Genomic DNA, 15,862 nt, shown 5'->3' on the forward strand with positions numbered 1-15,862 from the left:
CCTCTGCCCTTCCAGTTTTGGGGACTGATGAATGTGTAAACAAGAAAATCAGACAGATCAACACCTGGCTCCAAAACTGGTGAGACGAGTAAGGTTTTGGGTTCAGTGATCATAGTTTAACCTACAGGACACCGAGCCTGCTTGCTAAGAATGGGAAAACCCTGTCCCAAAAGGGGCAAAAGGGACTAGGCCAAGAGTTAGCAAGGCTCATGGACAGGGCTTTAAACTCGTATCGAAGGGGGAAGGGGATAATACCAGGCCCACTAGTAATGAGCCTAGGGATAAAGGGCCAAGGATGGGGGTGAAACTGGTAGTCCAACGGAAGTGCATCTACACGAATGCACGCAGCATGGGCAACAAACGGGATGAGCTAAGCCATTGTGCAGCAGGACAGCTCTGATGTAGTCGCCATCACGGAAACGTGGTGGGATGACTGTCACGACTGGAATGCTGCAATGAATGGCTATAAGCTCTTCAGAAGGGATTGGCAAGGAAGGAGAGGCGGGGGTGTGGCTCTGTACACCCGGGAATGTTTTGATTGTATAGAGCTAGATTCCAGTGATGGTAAAGTCGAGTGTTTATGGGTAAGGATGAAGGGGAAGGCAAATAAGGGAGATCTTGTGCTGGGAGTATGCTATAGACCACCCAACCAGGATGAGGAGACGGATGAGGTATTCTATAAGCGGCTGGCTGATGTCCCGCAATCGCCAGCTCTTGTTCTGGTCGGGGACTTCAACCTGCCAGGTATCTGCTGGAAATATAACACAGCAGAGAGCAGGCAGGCTAGGAGGTTCCTCGAGTGCGTGGAAGAGAACTTCCTGACACAACTGGTAGGTGAGCCTACCAGGGGAGGTGCCTTGCTAGACCTACTGCTCGCAAACAGAGAAGGACTAGTGGGAGATGTGGTGGTCAGAGGTTGTCTTGGGTTTAGTGATCATGAAATGGTCAAGTTTTCAATACGTAGCAATGTAAGGAGGGGGGTTAGTGAAACCTCCACCTTGGACTTCTGGAGGGCGGACTTTGACTTGTTCAGGACACTGGTTGAGAGAGTCCCTTGGGAGACAGCCCTGAAGGGCAACGCGGTCCAGGAAGGCTGGACGCTCTTCAAGAAGGAAATCTTAAAGGCCCAGGAGCAGGCTGTCCCCAAGTGTCGCAAGTCTAAAGGGCGGGGAAAATGGCCAGTCTGGATGAATAAGGAACTTCGCATGGGACTTAGGAATAAAAGGAGGGTTTACCCCTTTTGGAAGAAGAGACAGGCAACTCAGGAGGAGTACAGAGATCTCCTTAGGTTATACAGAGAGAAAATTAGGAAGGCAAAAGCCCAGCTGGAGCTCAACTTGGCCACTAATATTAAGGACAACAAAAAACACCCCATGGTGTTCAGCCTCCTGAGCTGGAAGATAAGGGTGGAGAGCAGAACAACCCACCCGTAATCCAGGAGGAAGTAGTCAATGGTCTGCTTCTGCACCTAGACGCACATAAGTCTATGGGGCCAGATGGGATTCACCCAAGAGTACTCAGGGAGCTGGCGGGAGAGCTCACCAAGCCTCTCTCCATCATTTATCAACAATCCTGGTCAACAGCGCAGGTACCAGATGACTGGAGGGTGGCTAATGTGTTGCCCATCTGCAAGAAGGGTCGGAAGGAGGATCCGGGGAACTACAGGCCTGTCAGCCTGACCTCGGTACCAGGAAAGATCATGGAGAGGATCATCATGAGTGAGCTCTCACGGCAAGTGCAGGGCAGCCAAGGGATCGGGGCCAGCCAGCAGGGGTTTAGGAAGGGGAGGTCCTGCTTAACCAACCTGATCTCTTTGTATGACCACGTCACCCGCCTTCTGGATGCGGGGAAGGCTGTGGACGTTGTCTATCTGGGCTTTGGTAAGGCCTTTGACACCGTGCCCCACAGCATTCTCCTGGAGAAGCTGGCGAATCCTGGCATAGACAAGTGTACTCTTCGCTGGGTTAAAAACTGGCTGGATGGCCGTGCCCAGGGAGTTGTGATTAATGGGGTGAAATCCTCTTGGCGGCCGGTCACCAGTGGTGTCCCTCAGGGCTCAGTTTTGGGGCCAGTTTTGTTTCATATCTTTATCGATGATGTGGATGAGGGGATTGAGTGCACCCTCAGTAAGTTTGCAGACGACACCAAACTAGGTGGGAGTGTTGATCTGCTTGAGGGTAGGAAGGCTCTCCAGAGGGACCTGGACAGGCTGGATCGATGGGCCAAGGCCAACTGTATGAGGTTTAATAAGGCCAAGTGCCGGGTCCTGCATTTTGGTCACAACAACCCCAAGCAACGCTACAGGCTTGGGGCAGAGTGGCTGGAAAGCTGCCCGGCAGAAAAGGACCTGCGGGTGCTGGTGGACGGCCAGCTTCACATGAGCCAGCAGTGTGCCCAGGTGGCCAAGAGGGCCAACAGCATTCTGGCTTGTATCAGGAATAGCGTGGCCAGCAGGAGCAGGGAAGTGATGGTGCCTGTGTACTGGGCACTGGTGAGGCCTCACCTCGAGTGCTGTGCTCAGTTCTGGGCCCCTCTGTACAAGAGGGACATTGAGGTGCTGGAGCGTGTCCAGAGGAGAGCGACCAGGCTGGTGAGGGGTCTGGAGACCAGGGCATGTGAGGAGAGGCTGAGGGAGCTGGGCATGTTTAGCTTGGAGAAGAGGAGGCTGAGGGGAGACCTCATTGCCCTCTACAACTCCCTGAAAGGAGGGTGTGGAGAGGTGGGTGTTGGCCTCTTCTCCCAGGGGAATAACGACAGGAGCAGAGGAAATGGTCTGAAGTTGCGGCAGGGGAGGTTTAGGTTAGATATTAGGAAGAATGACTTTACTGAAAGAGTGGTCAGGCACTGGAACAGCCTGCCCAGGGAGGTGGCTGACTCACCATCCCTGGAGGTATTTAAGAAACATCTAGATGTGTCACTTCAGGGCATGCGCTAGTGGCAGAGACTGTAGTTTGTTTGGTTGGACTCGATGATCTTAAGGGTCCTTTGCAACCATGAAGATTCTGTGATTCTGTGGTTTCAGCAGACCTGCTGATCTGTTAGTCTCAGTCTCTTGTCCAAACTTAACATCTGCTTTTCCATTTCTCTCCCCTCCCCAACACTCACCAGCAGTAGGAAACTCAAAGCACAAACTCAGGAAAGATCTTTGCCTTTATAGGAATTTCTGCATTAACAACAGTCACGAAAACTCCCCTCAGAAATGTCCTGGGCGTGATGTGGAATTGTGAATAGCCATGACCCATGCAGCACCCTCAACAGCAGAAGGACTCTGCCCTGCTCGGGGTCACTCCTTCCACCCACACCTTCTCGCTGCAGCGCTGTGAGGAGCTCCTTGGGCAGGCTGAGAGCTGACCCTGGCAAGCAGCAGAGTCCCTGCCCCGGCACACAGAGCCCTGGGCTGCAGGGACCCTGCTCTGAAGGACAGCCCTGGGCACCCCTGCACGCACACCCACCTTCACAGTCCTGCAGCCGTCCTTTGAATAAGGTGTCTGTGATGCCGTGTCCCTCTGAGGGTGTAGCGGGGCAGCCCTGCTCTGCAGTACATCCTTCCTCTCACTAAGGAAACTCTTCGAGTCATCCTGCCAGATTCTAGATTCTTTCTGCCTCAGGGTGGGATGTGCCACCTCCAGGAGACTCTTTCAGGATACTCATCTGCATTGCCCAGCTGCCAGGTACTTGCTGTGTCAGGGCGTGAAGATCTCTCCCTCAGTGAACTCCCAGTGTCCTCCCACTACTCTCAATCCCTTCATCCCCCAGCCTGTATTGATACCAGGGCTTGCCACCACCCAGGTGCTGGACCTTGCACTTGGCCTTTTTGAAGCTCATAAGGTTCACATGGGCCCACTTCTTGAGCTTATCCGGGTCCCTCTGGATGGCATCCAATCCCTCAGATGTGTCAACTGCACCCCTCAACTTGGTGTTGCCTGCAAACTTGCTGAGGGTACACTCGATCCTTCTCTCTGTGTCGTTGATGAAGATACTAGAATCAAAGTATCATAGAATTGCCTGGGTTGGAAGGGACCTTTCAGATCACCAAGTCCATCCACCAGCCTAACGCTGACAAAACCCATCACTAAACCATATCTCTAAGCACTACGTCTGCCCATCTTTTAAATACCTCCAGGGATGGTGCCTCAGCCACTTCCCTGGGCAGCCTGTTCCAATGCTTGATAACCCTTTCAGTGTAAAAAAGTTTCCTAATATCCAGTCTAACCCCCTGGCGCAACTTGAGGCTGTTTCCTCTTGCCCTGTCTCCTGTTACGTGGGAGAAGAGATCCAATGGCTCTTCAATGGCTCCCTTTCTTCAATGACTGATGGCTGAGGAGGACCCTGTCTGTTATCCGGAATCCTGTTCCCATCCATTGCTGAGTCCAAACTGAAACTTCCCCAGAGCCTGCTGGTGACATCTTCCTGGGAACTTGATACATTTTTTTATCTGTTGTATCAATATCATTATTTCCTTTTTATTTTATTATTATATTTTATTGAAGTAGGGGAGTTCTTTCTAAACTCATAAATCTCTTTATCTGTCTCCTTCCTCTCCTTGGAATGAGAGGTGGGGGAGAGCATCTGTCATCTTGTCATTGGCCAATCTGGCATAAACCAAGACACATGGGCACTGCTGGTTTCCCTCTCTGGAGAGTGCCAGAGGCTGGATCCCCTTCTCAGGACAGTCTCCTTGCAGGAAGCCACAGGCACCGGGGCAGCTCACCGGGTTCTTACTGGCACTTCACTGGCATCTGTTTTGATATAGTTGGTGCTTTTCTGTGACTGCTTTTTCTGCACAGGTGATCATAAAAAGACAACTATTCCCAAAGAGATGGTCAACAATGCCCCGTTATGGCCAGGAAAGAGCTCTGGAGGAAGGAAGGAAGGAAGATTATAAAAAGCACCTGGACGATGTAAAATGCTCACGGCATCTTCAGCAGAGTAAGCGGTCCCGTGCAGCAGTAATTGTCTGTGTGTAGGTCTGGGACAGAGGGTCTGGGGATGTCAGTGATAAACAAGGGGATGGCTGATGGCTTTCATGAATCCTGAAAACCATGTCTGCAACCAGCAATGGAAAACAGTTAATGTCTGTGGGCGGAAGCTGAGGAAGAGGATCATCCTGAGAAGATGTCAGGAAGGAAGGTCCCCTCCTGTGCAAACCAGGGATAAGAGGGACATTTCCACCTCGTGTGCAGGCCTCAGCCTAGGAGATGGGGAATGCCCACGGCTTGGCGTAGCTGTGCTCAGTCGTGCCCTATGAGCTGACCTTTCCCTTTTCTTCCTCCACTCCCTACACATGGATGGACCTCAGGAAACATCCATGAGCCTGGAGGATGCACAAACCTCCTGGGCCAAGGTCCCATCACTGCAGGGGGAAAGAAGCGGCTTTCAAGACACATAAGCGTGCAGGAAGAGAGTGTCGTGTGTGTGACAGCGTGTGTGACAAAGACAGGAAGAGGGTATGAAATAGCAGGGAGTGGGAGAGTGTCATGCTGAAGTGAAATAGGTGAAGTTTTCATTTTGAGGCAGCAGAAAAAGGAGTACGTTGTGTTCAGTGCTGGGATATGGATCTAAATAGAGGATTCAAGCAAGTTTATGGGCTGTGACATCTTTGGTGATTGAGGAGCAGTAGCAGGGCTTTGGAAGAAGCTGCAGAGGTTATGAGGAACTCTCAGATGTTGGCAAATCCTCAGAAAATGCCAGCTTTGTGTTTCAACTAACAGAGAGTGAGGATGGGAGTCATCAGTAAAGACTGTGACATCCTGGGGTCAGAGCGAGGTGGGGAAGCAGGGGTGGTGGTAGTTAAAACCTGCAGAGAAAGTCACTGGCATAGGACAGTGTAGGACAGCCTGTGGTGGGGGTGGCCCCTTCTTGGGGGCTGGGATTGCCCAAATCCATGTCTATTCAACCATGGCTAACGTATCTTCAATTGAGGTCCCCAAGAGGACACCGGGTCACTACAGCTCCAGGGCTTTCCTGCCTCTTCACCCACCCACTCACTGCCTAGAGCCTAGGAGGACTCCTACCACTGTCCTGCACTCGGCATCACACACCCCCATGTCTCCCTGCCCCCAGGAGCAGCCCTGAGCATCCCATGAGGGAAAGGATCCCCATTGCTGGGGGATGGCCGTCAGCGCTTGAACATCCTGCTTGATGGAACACATCAGGGGCTTTCACAAGAACCTCCAGATTTGATTTTCAACCTATAACCAGTGCCTCTGACTTCCTGCGTCACCAGCCACAGGGGAAGTTCCCTTTCCTGGTCATTCCCTCCATGGTCTCTCTCCACTGATTAGCCTCGCTGGGGCCCAGTAGCACCCTCAGAAACTTGGAGATTTGCTGCTGACTTCTACTTCTCCAGAGGCTTGGCCAGTCCTTCAGGATCTGCAGTTCAGGAACTTGGCACCAGAGGGCTCATTAACATGTAAAACTCACTAACAAACCAAATCTGTCGGTATGTTTTTATTAATTCCTTAGTTCTTATCTGGTTCATTAGAGAGACTTCAGAAGTGAAAATATTTCAGTAATAGAAAACAATTCATTCTCTTCATTGCTCTCCAGTTTCCCCGTCCCCTTACTCCTCGCTCAGTCACATCCCTCTAAAGTACCCAGGTGCTGCTTTGAGCTTCAGGCAGTTGGAAGAATGCCCTGGTCTTTCAGCAGGCTGATAATCTCTTCAGCCAAATCCTTCCAGGTGTTTATATCTGTCATATCCCATCCATCTCTCTCCCATACTTGGAGTGAGGTTATCCCTTTGGATGGTGACCCTCGCTGGAGGAGGTTCACCAGGTTGAAGAAGCCCATGTCCCTCATCGTCCCCACACAGGGCTTATGCGCTAAGCCCCAATCCTCAAAACTAAGAAATTCCAACTGAACTCAAGAAAACAGGTTTTGGCATCAAGAACACACAACCCTGGCACGGGCTGCCCTGAGAGGCTGTGGAGTGTCCTGTCGTGGAGATACTAAAACCCAGCCTGGACATCTTCTTAAGTGACCTGCTCTGGCTGACTCCCTCTAGGGCAGGGGGATTGAACTTGACGATCTCCAAAGATCCCTTTCAATCTACATGATTCTGTGAGGACATGGCAGTCCAGCAACATCTAGGGTAGATGCTTGTGAGGTCCCTTCTGCCTGAGAACCCAACAGGCCAGCAGCAGGCCAAGGCCTGGCGTGTTGATTGTGAGGTCACTGCTGCTATAACGGCAGGAACCTGGTGGCAGGCCAACCCCAGGCTCAAGGCTGGGTTCGGTGCCTACGAGGTCATTTCTCCATGAGTACCTGACAGGCCAGCAGCAGGCACGTGGTGTGGATGTTGGTTATGAGGTCAGTGCTGCCACAATCTCTGATAGGCCAGAAGCAGGCAGCTATTGATTTGGAGGTCACTTCTGCCTGAGTCCTTGATAGCCCCGCAGCAGGCAAATGGCCTGAATGCCAGTTGTGAGGCTGCTGCTGCCTGAGGACCTGAGGGACCATGAGCAAGCTCGTGGGTGTTTGAAGCCCTGTGTTCTAGAGCACTCCTTAGGCCAGCAGGTTGAAGACCAGGCTTGGTTCTCGTGAGGCCCCAAGTATGGGACATGCCAGCAGCACGCGTATGAATGCAACACACAGTATGGGACACGCCAGCACGTATGGAACACACCAGCGGCTAGAGGTCGCTTGTGGGATCACTGCTGCTTGGGCACATGATTGTCCAGCAGCAGGCTCATGACTGGGGTCTGTGTTTGTGAAGTCATTTCCTTCTGAATACCTTTGTAGGCCAAAATGAGGCTTGTGGCTGTGTTTGGAGCCTGTGTGGTCTCTTCATCTTGGAAACTTTCTGGACTCTAACATAGGTGGTGGGACATCCACACTAATGGTCCCAAGGCTTCTCCCCCCCAGCTTTTACTTTCTGAGCAGTGAAATGTCTTGGGATTTCTCTTCCATGGGTTGAGGCTTCTGGGCTCACTGGTAGGGCGTCCAACAAAGCTAAGATGCCTGGGCATGAAGAGTGAAATATTTATTAATATACAAACAGTGGTTTAACAAAATTAGTAGTGAACGCGACAGTGTTTTATGGGATGTGATGACAAGGTACACTTGATTCTTTATTGCATAGAGGACAGGGTCGGACAAGCTGTCAGGGAGACCCTCCCGTTGAGTCATGAGGCTCAACTTGCTTTCTAAACTCCTTCTCGGAGAGGAGTCTGCCTGTGGCTGGATCCAATGCTAGTCCCAGCCTTGGTTAACGGTTTATGTCTAAAGGATTATATATGTGCAATCAATCCTTTCTATCACTTAGCTAAGATTTCACAGTTTAACGTTCTATTAAGCACCTACCAAGAACCTGTTGTGGCAAGGAATCTCTCGACGTCTAGGAGTAGAACCTTAAGCGAGCATCCCTGCTCAAGGGGAGATCCTGGCGTGCAGCCCATGGCCGTGCAGGAGAGCTCCAAGCACTCTTGGGCTGTCCACTATTTATAGAGTAAGAGAATTGACCTACAGTCATATTCGCGTGGGAACAAAATATCTAGGCCCCCACTCCAGACAGTGTGTTGGCTGTGTTGCCAGCCATCCCCCAAAGTCCAGGTGACACTCATCACACCTCCCACTGATGGTTATGGCTTGAGCAGGAGCTGGGGAGGGGCAGAAGCGGGAGAGCGCAGCGCCACAAGATGCGGCACACGGGGATGTGGTTTAGTGGCGGACCTGGCAGGGCTGGGTTTACAGTTGGACACAATGATGTTAAAGATCCTTTCCAACATAGATGATTCCATGAGTCTGTGATTGTTTTGAGCCTCAGGACTCTGTTTCCTCCTCGCCCCTTCTCTGGGAGGCCAGGAGGTGTCACAGAATTTTCCTACACTTGGCATTGCTCCCCCTCACATCCCTCTGCCCCAGGAAGAGCCCTGGGCCACAAGCGAGGGACAGGATCTGCCTTGCCAGGGCCTGGGGCTGAGGGCTTGGCCTTTCTGCTGCATCAAACAAAGCAAGGGTTTCTTCAGCATTACAGCCACCTGCACTCTGCCCACCTGCAATCACAGCCTGCAATTATCTGCTCTAACGAGTCCCTGGGGAGGCTTTGTCAGGAATGGCCCTCAGTGGGGCTCATTAATGCTTCCAGGTACTTGGAGTTTGACTTCTGATTTCTTGAGCACTCTGTTCAACCTTCTCTCAGTATCTGAGGTCTGTGGACTCAGCAGCAAATACCCCATGGGGCTCATTAAAAGACAGAAAGCCTTAACAAGCTTCTCTTTTTGTAATTTTCTTCAAGACTTGTACAGCTAATTGGAGAGGTTTCATAGTGTAATGAAGTAGGAAGATTTCAAAATGCATCTGATAAAAATGATCTTTTCTGTTAAAGGATATATTTTATTACTTTTCACTTTACAGAAGAGGTGATAGAAGCATCCTCTGATTGATATTGGTGCAGAGTGTTTCCTCAGGAAGTCTGGACACCTAGGGAAAGCAGTCCCTTGATGTCCATCGCTGGATGGACAGCCTTGCTCCTCACCTCCCCAACCTCACCATTTCTGACATTGCCCACCTGGGACTTGCATCACTGCTCCTTGCATCAGACTTCTCCACTGGTCTCTGCAGCTGCAGGTTACAGCTCCATTGCACCATCTCCCACCTGAGCCCCTTAGAGACCTGGCTGCACCCAGGCACAGGAGAATTTTCCCCATTCTTCAGAAAAGAAAAGTAAAGCACAATCAGTTTTCATAAACAATAAATGATATTCTGTAATCATATGCTAAGTACAAGCTACCACTAATGAGGTTGATTTCTACAAGGGATAAACTTAGGTAGTTAGATAAAAAACAATAGATATAAACATAATTAAAGAGCTGGCTAAGGAGGCAATTAGACTGTTGAGAGACAGTCAGGCTGTTCAGTCCCTGAAGGTGAAAGCAGCAGCGTGGGCAAGAGGTACCTGGATGAACAAAGAGTAAATGGAGAAGAAAACTGAAGAATTATGGAAAGGGCCTTTGCCGAGACAGTCTGGATCTGACAAGGTGACTTTAGAAATGGTCACTGTATCAGGACAAGTAGACAAAAAATTAGAGAAACTAACTGCACTGTGTAACAGGGAGAATAGTTGTAATGGCGTCACAGGGAAGATCAATATTTCTTTGGAATATCCTTTCTGAGAGGTCATGGGATTGGCAGAGGTCTCTTGTGAGAGAGGACAAGCAAGTGGTGCACCCGTCTTTGGAAGAATCCAATAGTGCACCCCAGGGAACCAGAGGCTGCAGAAGCTCATGTCGGTGAGGAGCGGGCCATCAGTTGGAGTCCTCTTGGGTGACATTTGTGGGCACCAACAGCAGAACGTGTCCAAAACCCATCAGCATGGACTTACCAAGGGTCAATCATGCCTGGCCAACCTGACTGCCTTCACCATGAGTAACTGCATTTGTGCATGAGGGCAACTCTCGCCATGTTTGTCAATAGCAATAAACTCGGAGGATCATTTGTTTACCAATTAATTGACCAATTACTGCCATGGGCAAAACAGACCCAACTTGGGAAAATTCATTAAATGTATTTCCAATTGATTGTAACAGAATAGGACAGTGAGAAATAAAACACAATTCAAAACACCTTCCCCCCTCTCTCCCTCCCTTCTTCCCAGGCTCAACTTCATTCCTAACTCACGGAATCACGGAATCTTCAGAGTTGGAAGGGACCTCTAGAGATCATCTAGTCCAACTCCCCTGCTAGAGCAGGATTACCTAAAGCACATCCCTCAGGGCTGCATCCAGGCGGGTCTTGAAAATCTCCAGAGAAGGGGACTCCACAACCTCCCTGGGCAGCCTGTTCCAGTGCTCTGTCACCCTCACCGTAAAGAAGTTTTTCCGTGTATTTGAATGGAACTTCCTATGTTCCAGCTTGTGCCCATTGCCCCTTGTCCTGTCACTGGGAACCATTGAAAAGAGCCTGGCTCCGTCCTCCTTAAACCCACCCTTTAGATACTTGTAAACATTAATCAGGTCCCCCCTCAACCTTCTCTTCTCCAGGCTAAAGAGTCCCAGCTCTTTCAGCCTTTCCTCATAAGGGAGGTGCTCCAGTCCCATAATCATCTTGGTTGCCCTACGCTGGACTTGCTCCAGTAGTTCCCTGTCCCTCTTGAACTGGGGAGCCCAAAACTGGACACAGTACTCCAGTTGTGGCCTCACCAGTGCAGAGTAGAGGGGGAGAATGACCTCCCTCGACCTACTGCCCACAGTCTTCCCTATGCAGCCCAGGATGCCATTGGCCTTCTTGGCGACAAGGGCACACTGCTGGCTCATGGATAATTTGCTGTCTACCAGGACCCCCAGGTCCTTCTCCTCAGAGCTGCTTCCCAGCATGTCCGCCCCTAACATATACTGGTGTTTGGCATTCTTCCTTCCCAGGTGCAGGACCCTACACTTGCTTTTGTTGAATCTCATTTGGTTCTTCTCTGCCCAGCTCTCCAGCCTGTCCAGGTCACGCTGGATGGCAGCATGGCCCTCTGGAGTGTCGGCCACCCCTCCCAGCTTGGTATCATCAGCAAACTTGCTGAGGATACACTCTGTCCCCTCATCTAGGTCATTGATGAATATATTGAACAAAATTGGACCAAGTATTGACCCCTGAGGGACACCACTGGTTACAGGCCTCCAACTGGACTCTGTGCCGCTGATCACAACCCTCTGAGTTCTGTCACTCAGCCAGCTCTCGATCCACCTCACCGTCACCTCATCTAGCCCATACTTCCTCAGCTTCCTAATGAGGATGTTATGGGAGACAGTGTCAAAAGCCTTGCTAAGGTCAAGGTAGATGACATCTACGGCTCTCCCCTCATCCAGCCAACCCATTATAACATCATAGAAAGCTATCAGATTGGTCAGGCATGATTTGCCCTTGGTAAATCCATGCTGACCACTTCCAATAACTTCCTGTTCCTCTACGTGTTTGGAGATGACATCCAGAATGAGTCGCTCCATTACCTTCCCAGGGACAGAGGTGAGACTAACCGGCCTGTAGTTCCCTGGGTCCTCCTTCTTGCCTTTTTTGAAGATTGGAGTGATGTCAGCCTTCCTCCAGTCCTCAGGCACCTCTCCTGTTCCCCATGACCTTGCAAAGACAATGGAGAGCGGTCTAGCGATAACATCTGCCAGCTCTCTCAGCACTCGCGGGTGCATCCCGTCAGGGCCCATGGATTTATGAATGTCCAGATTGGCCAAGTGGTCTCTGACCTGGTCCTCCTCAACTAAGGGAAAGTCTTCCTCTCTCCCGACCTTCCCCCTTGCCTCCAGGGCATGGGATGCGTGAGGGACGGCTTTATCAGTGAAGACCGAAGAAAAGAAGGCATTCAGTAACTCTGCCTTCTCTGTGTCTTCCACCACTAGGGCACCCGTCTCATTCATCAGTGGACCTATATTTTCCCCAGTCTTCCTTTTTCCGTTGATATACTGGAAAAATCTCTTCTTGTTGTCTTTAACTGCAGTGGCCAAGCTGAGTTCTGATTGAGCTTTGGCCCTTCTAATCTTCCCCCTGCATAGCTTTGTTATATCTTGATAATCCTCATAAGTTGCTAAGCCCCTTTTCCAGAGAATGTAAGCCTTCCTTTTTTCCCTGAGGTCCAGCCAAAGCTCTCTATTTAGCCAGGCTGGCCTTCTTCCCCATCGGCTCGTCTTTCGGGACATGGGGATGGCCTTCTCCTGTGCTTCTAAGAGCACCTGCTTGAAGTACGACCAGCCTTCCTGGGCACCTTTGCTCTTCAAAACTGCCTCCCAAGGGACACTCTCAACCATGCTCCTAAACAGGTTAAGGTCTGCCCTTCGGAAATCCAAGGTGGCAGTTCTGCTGGCTGCCCGCCTCGCTTCACCAAGAATTGAAAACTCTATCATTTCATGGTCACTTGAACTCTTCTACCTTTGCCCCGAGTAGCACAGGGGGGGTTGTGGAATGGGAGTTGCCGTCAGTTCATAACACTGCGTTTCTGACCTTGCCCAAATGTGGGTCCTTCCCACTGACTGCAGTTCTCCACAAACTGCTCCAGCGTGGATCCTTTCCACAGGGTACAGTCCTTCAGGCGTGGACTGCTGCAGTGTGGGTCCCCCACAGGCCACAGGTCCTGCTGCAAAACCTGCTCCAGCATGGGCTCCTCTCCTTGGGCAGCAGGTCCTGCCAGGAGCCTGCTCCACCGGGGTCCTCCATGGGCTGCTGGTCTAACGCTCCTAAAGGAAAAAGGCCAGCCCCGCACGGCTTCTCTTCTGGACCAGACCACAAGAAGTCCCGGAGGATGGCTGTTTCCTATGCCCGTGGGACTTGAGAAAACTCAGAAGACTCCAGTGTTTTGGGTATTGCTGAACAGAGTTTGCATGGTGTCAAGGCCTTCTCTGTTTCTTTGTTCTGCTCCCTCCAGTGAGTAGGTGGGAGGTGAGAAAGAAGTTGAGAGGGGACCCAGCCAGGACCGCTGATCCAAACTGACCAGAGGCATATTCCATACCATATGACCTCATGCTCAGGAATAAAAGCTTGAGGCACAGGAGGAAGATGATGGGGTTTTTTATTGTTTAAGGAGTCTGCTGCTTGGAGACTGGCTGGGCATTAGTCTGCTTGTGGGAGGTGTTGAGTGATGGTCTCCATTTCACTTGTTGAGGTTTTTTTTAATCTCTTCTCTTCACCAGTTAAATTGTTATGTTGACCCAAAACTTTTCACACTTTATTTCTGCCTTGTCCCCCTTGTGAATGGGGAAGAAAGTGTGAGCGACTGTGTGGCTGCTGGGCTATTGGCCATTGGCCATGGTCAACACATCACAGCCAGGAATATTGTGATAGCTGGGAGCGAGTTCAGCGGTTGGCCACCAAGATGCTTAGGGGCTGAAGGGGAAGGGCCTTCTTTAGCCTGGAGAAGGGAAGGTCTTGGGAAGCTCATAGCAGCCTGTGTGTCCCTATGGGGACATTTTCAGGGCCATGGAGCCAGGCTTGTGACAGTGGTGCTTGGCAGGAGGTTAATAGACAATGGTCAGATGTTGAAATAAGGAGGGTTCAGGACAAAGAAAATGAGAATCTTTTCCTCTGTGAGGGCATCCAAGCATTGCAGGAGGTTTCTCAGTGACATTGTGCCATCTCTGTCCTTGGATGTTTTCCATCTCCTACGGGATAAAGCCTTGAGCAACATTTGACCAGCATTGGTCATGCCTTGAGGCATTTGACCAGCTTCCTGAACAAAGCTATCAGTATGCCATGCCTCCTGAGATTCCTGGGAGCAGCCACTTTCTTGTCTTTCTTGTTCTTCTACAAACTTCTCCACATCTCCAGACCAAGTGGTGATTTAGGCTGTAAAGAGAATGGAAACAAAGCCTCTGGCTTGGTTACTATCAACTTAATTGCTAAAAGAGAGTGAGATGGAGGGATCTCAGAGCTTCCAGATTTCTGTGGAAGGTTGAAAGCCTCCAAGAAAGGAGTTGAAAATAAGAGTGTTGAACTAGCCTAGCCTTTACATCACTTCACATGGGATGCTTCTGCTTCCCACTTTCAGTCATTGGCACCCAGAAACCTCACATGCTTTTCTTCCTCTCCTCCCCAAACCTGACCAAGTGACATGAAGAAAGAAAGCAGAAAGGCCCTAGGCCCCTGTGAATCAGCTGGGGTCTGGCACTTGGAGGGCCGCTCAGTGAATGGCAGTTCTTTCGTGGTCCACCCGATAAAGAATCAAGCTGGGAAGTCAGCCTGCAAGAGCAAACCAACAAGGTCCATGGACAGGCAAGGCTGTGTCTGGAGAACCTTTACACCTACAGCGTAGATCAAGCTGGGGCTGAACCTCAGGCCTGGGCTTAAAGGGGATCCTGAGCTGATGGACAGAGGGGTGGGAGGAGGCCCCAGGTGAAGCTGCTCAGGGCCATGAAGGCCTGTGGATGTTTTCAGGGCCCTGACATGGTTTCCATGGGAGCCCACCTGCCAGTGCCTTCAGTAGGCCTCCTTCCCTACTGTCCAGGGTTTATGCTCTGCTCCTCTCCTTCCCTGTTCCCCTGGAGATCTGGGAGACCACCATTTGATGGTCACTACAGCCAAGGCTGAGACTGGTCTTCACATCTCTGTCCAGCTCTGCCTCTTGGGAGTACCAGCTCCACTTGTGCATCAGTGTGGCCCATTTGGCAGCTGTGCTAAGAACCATCAGCATGGACTTACCATGGGTAAATCAAAGAAAAAGGAAGCCTACAGAAGGTGGAAGCAAGGACAGGTAGCCTGGGAGGAATACAGAGAAATTGTCCAAGCAGCCGTGGATCATGTTAGGAGAGCTAAAGCCCAGAGAGAGTCAAATCTGGCCAGAGGCATCAAGGGCAACAAGAAAGCTGAATAAAGAACACGGACTTCACAGTATCCAAGTGCTGTTGTGTAGAGTTCTTTGTTTCAACACCAAGCTGTGTGAAGCAGTTGACAAGCTGGAGGGATGGGATGCGATCCAGAAGGACCTGGACAGGCTTGAGAGATGGGCCTGTGTGGACCTCATGAAGTTCAACCAGGGCAGGTGCAAGGTCCTGCACGTGGGTCGGGGCAATCCCAGGCACAAATACAGGCTGGGTGGAGAATGGCTTGAGAGCAGCCCTGAGGAGAGGGACTTGGGTGTGCTGGTGGATGAGAAGCTCAACATGAGCCAGCAATGTGCACTCGCAGCCTGCTCCGGTGGGGGTCCCCCACAGGCCACACTTCCTGCCAGAAACCCTGCAGAGGCATGCTGGAGTGGATGGCAGGTGGACACAAAATGATGGATGAGGTTCCCACAACGAGAGTAAAAGCTGCAGTCCCCAGGGCCAGAGAGAAACAGGCCTTGGCTGCGCAGCCCTGGCAGGAGAGGGGTTTGCTGTCCCAGGTTACTCTGAAGCACTGTGGGACCTATGGCAGAGGTGCAGCTGATCTGCAAGAA

Source organism: Larus michahellis, unplaced genomic scaffold (assembly GCF_964199755.1).
Source record: "Larus michahellis unplaced genomic scaffold, bLarMic1.1 SCAFFOLD_34, whole genome shotgun sequence".
Classification (NCBI taxonomy): Eukaryota; Metazoa; Chordata; class Aves; order Charadriiformes; family Laridae; genus Larus; species Larus michahellis.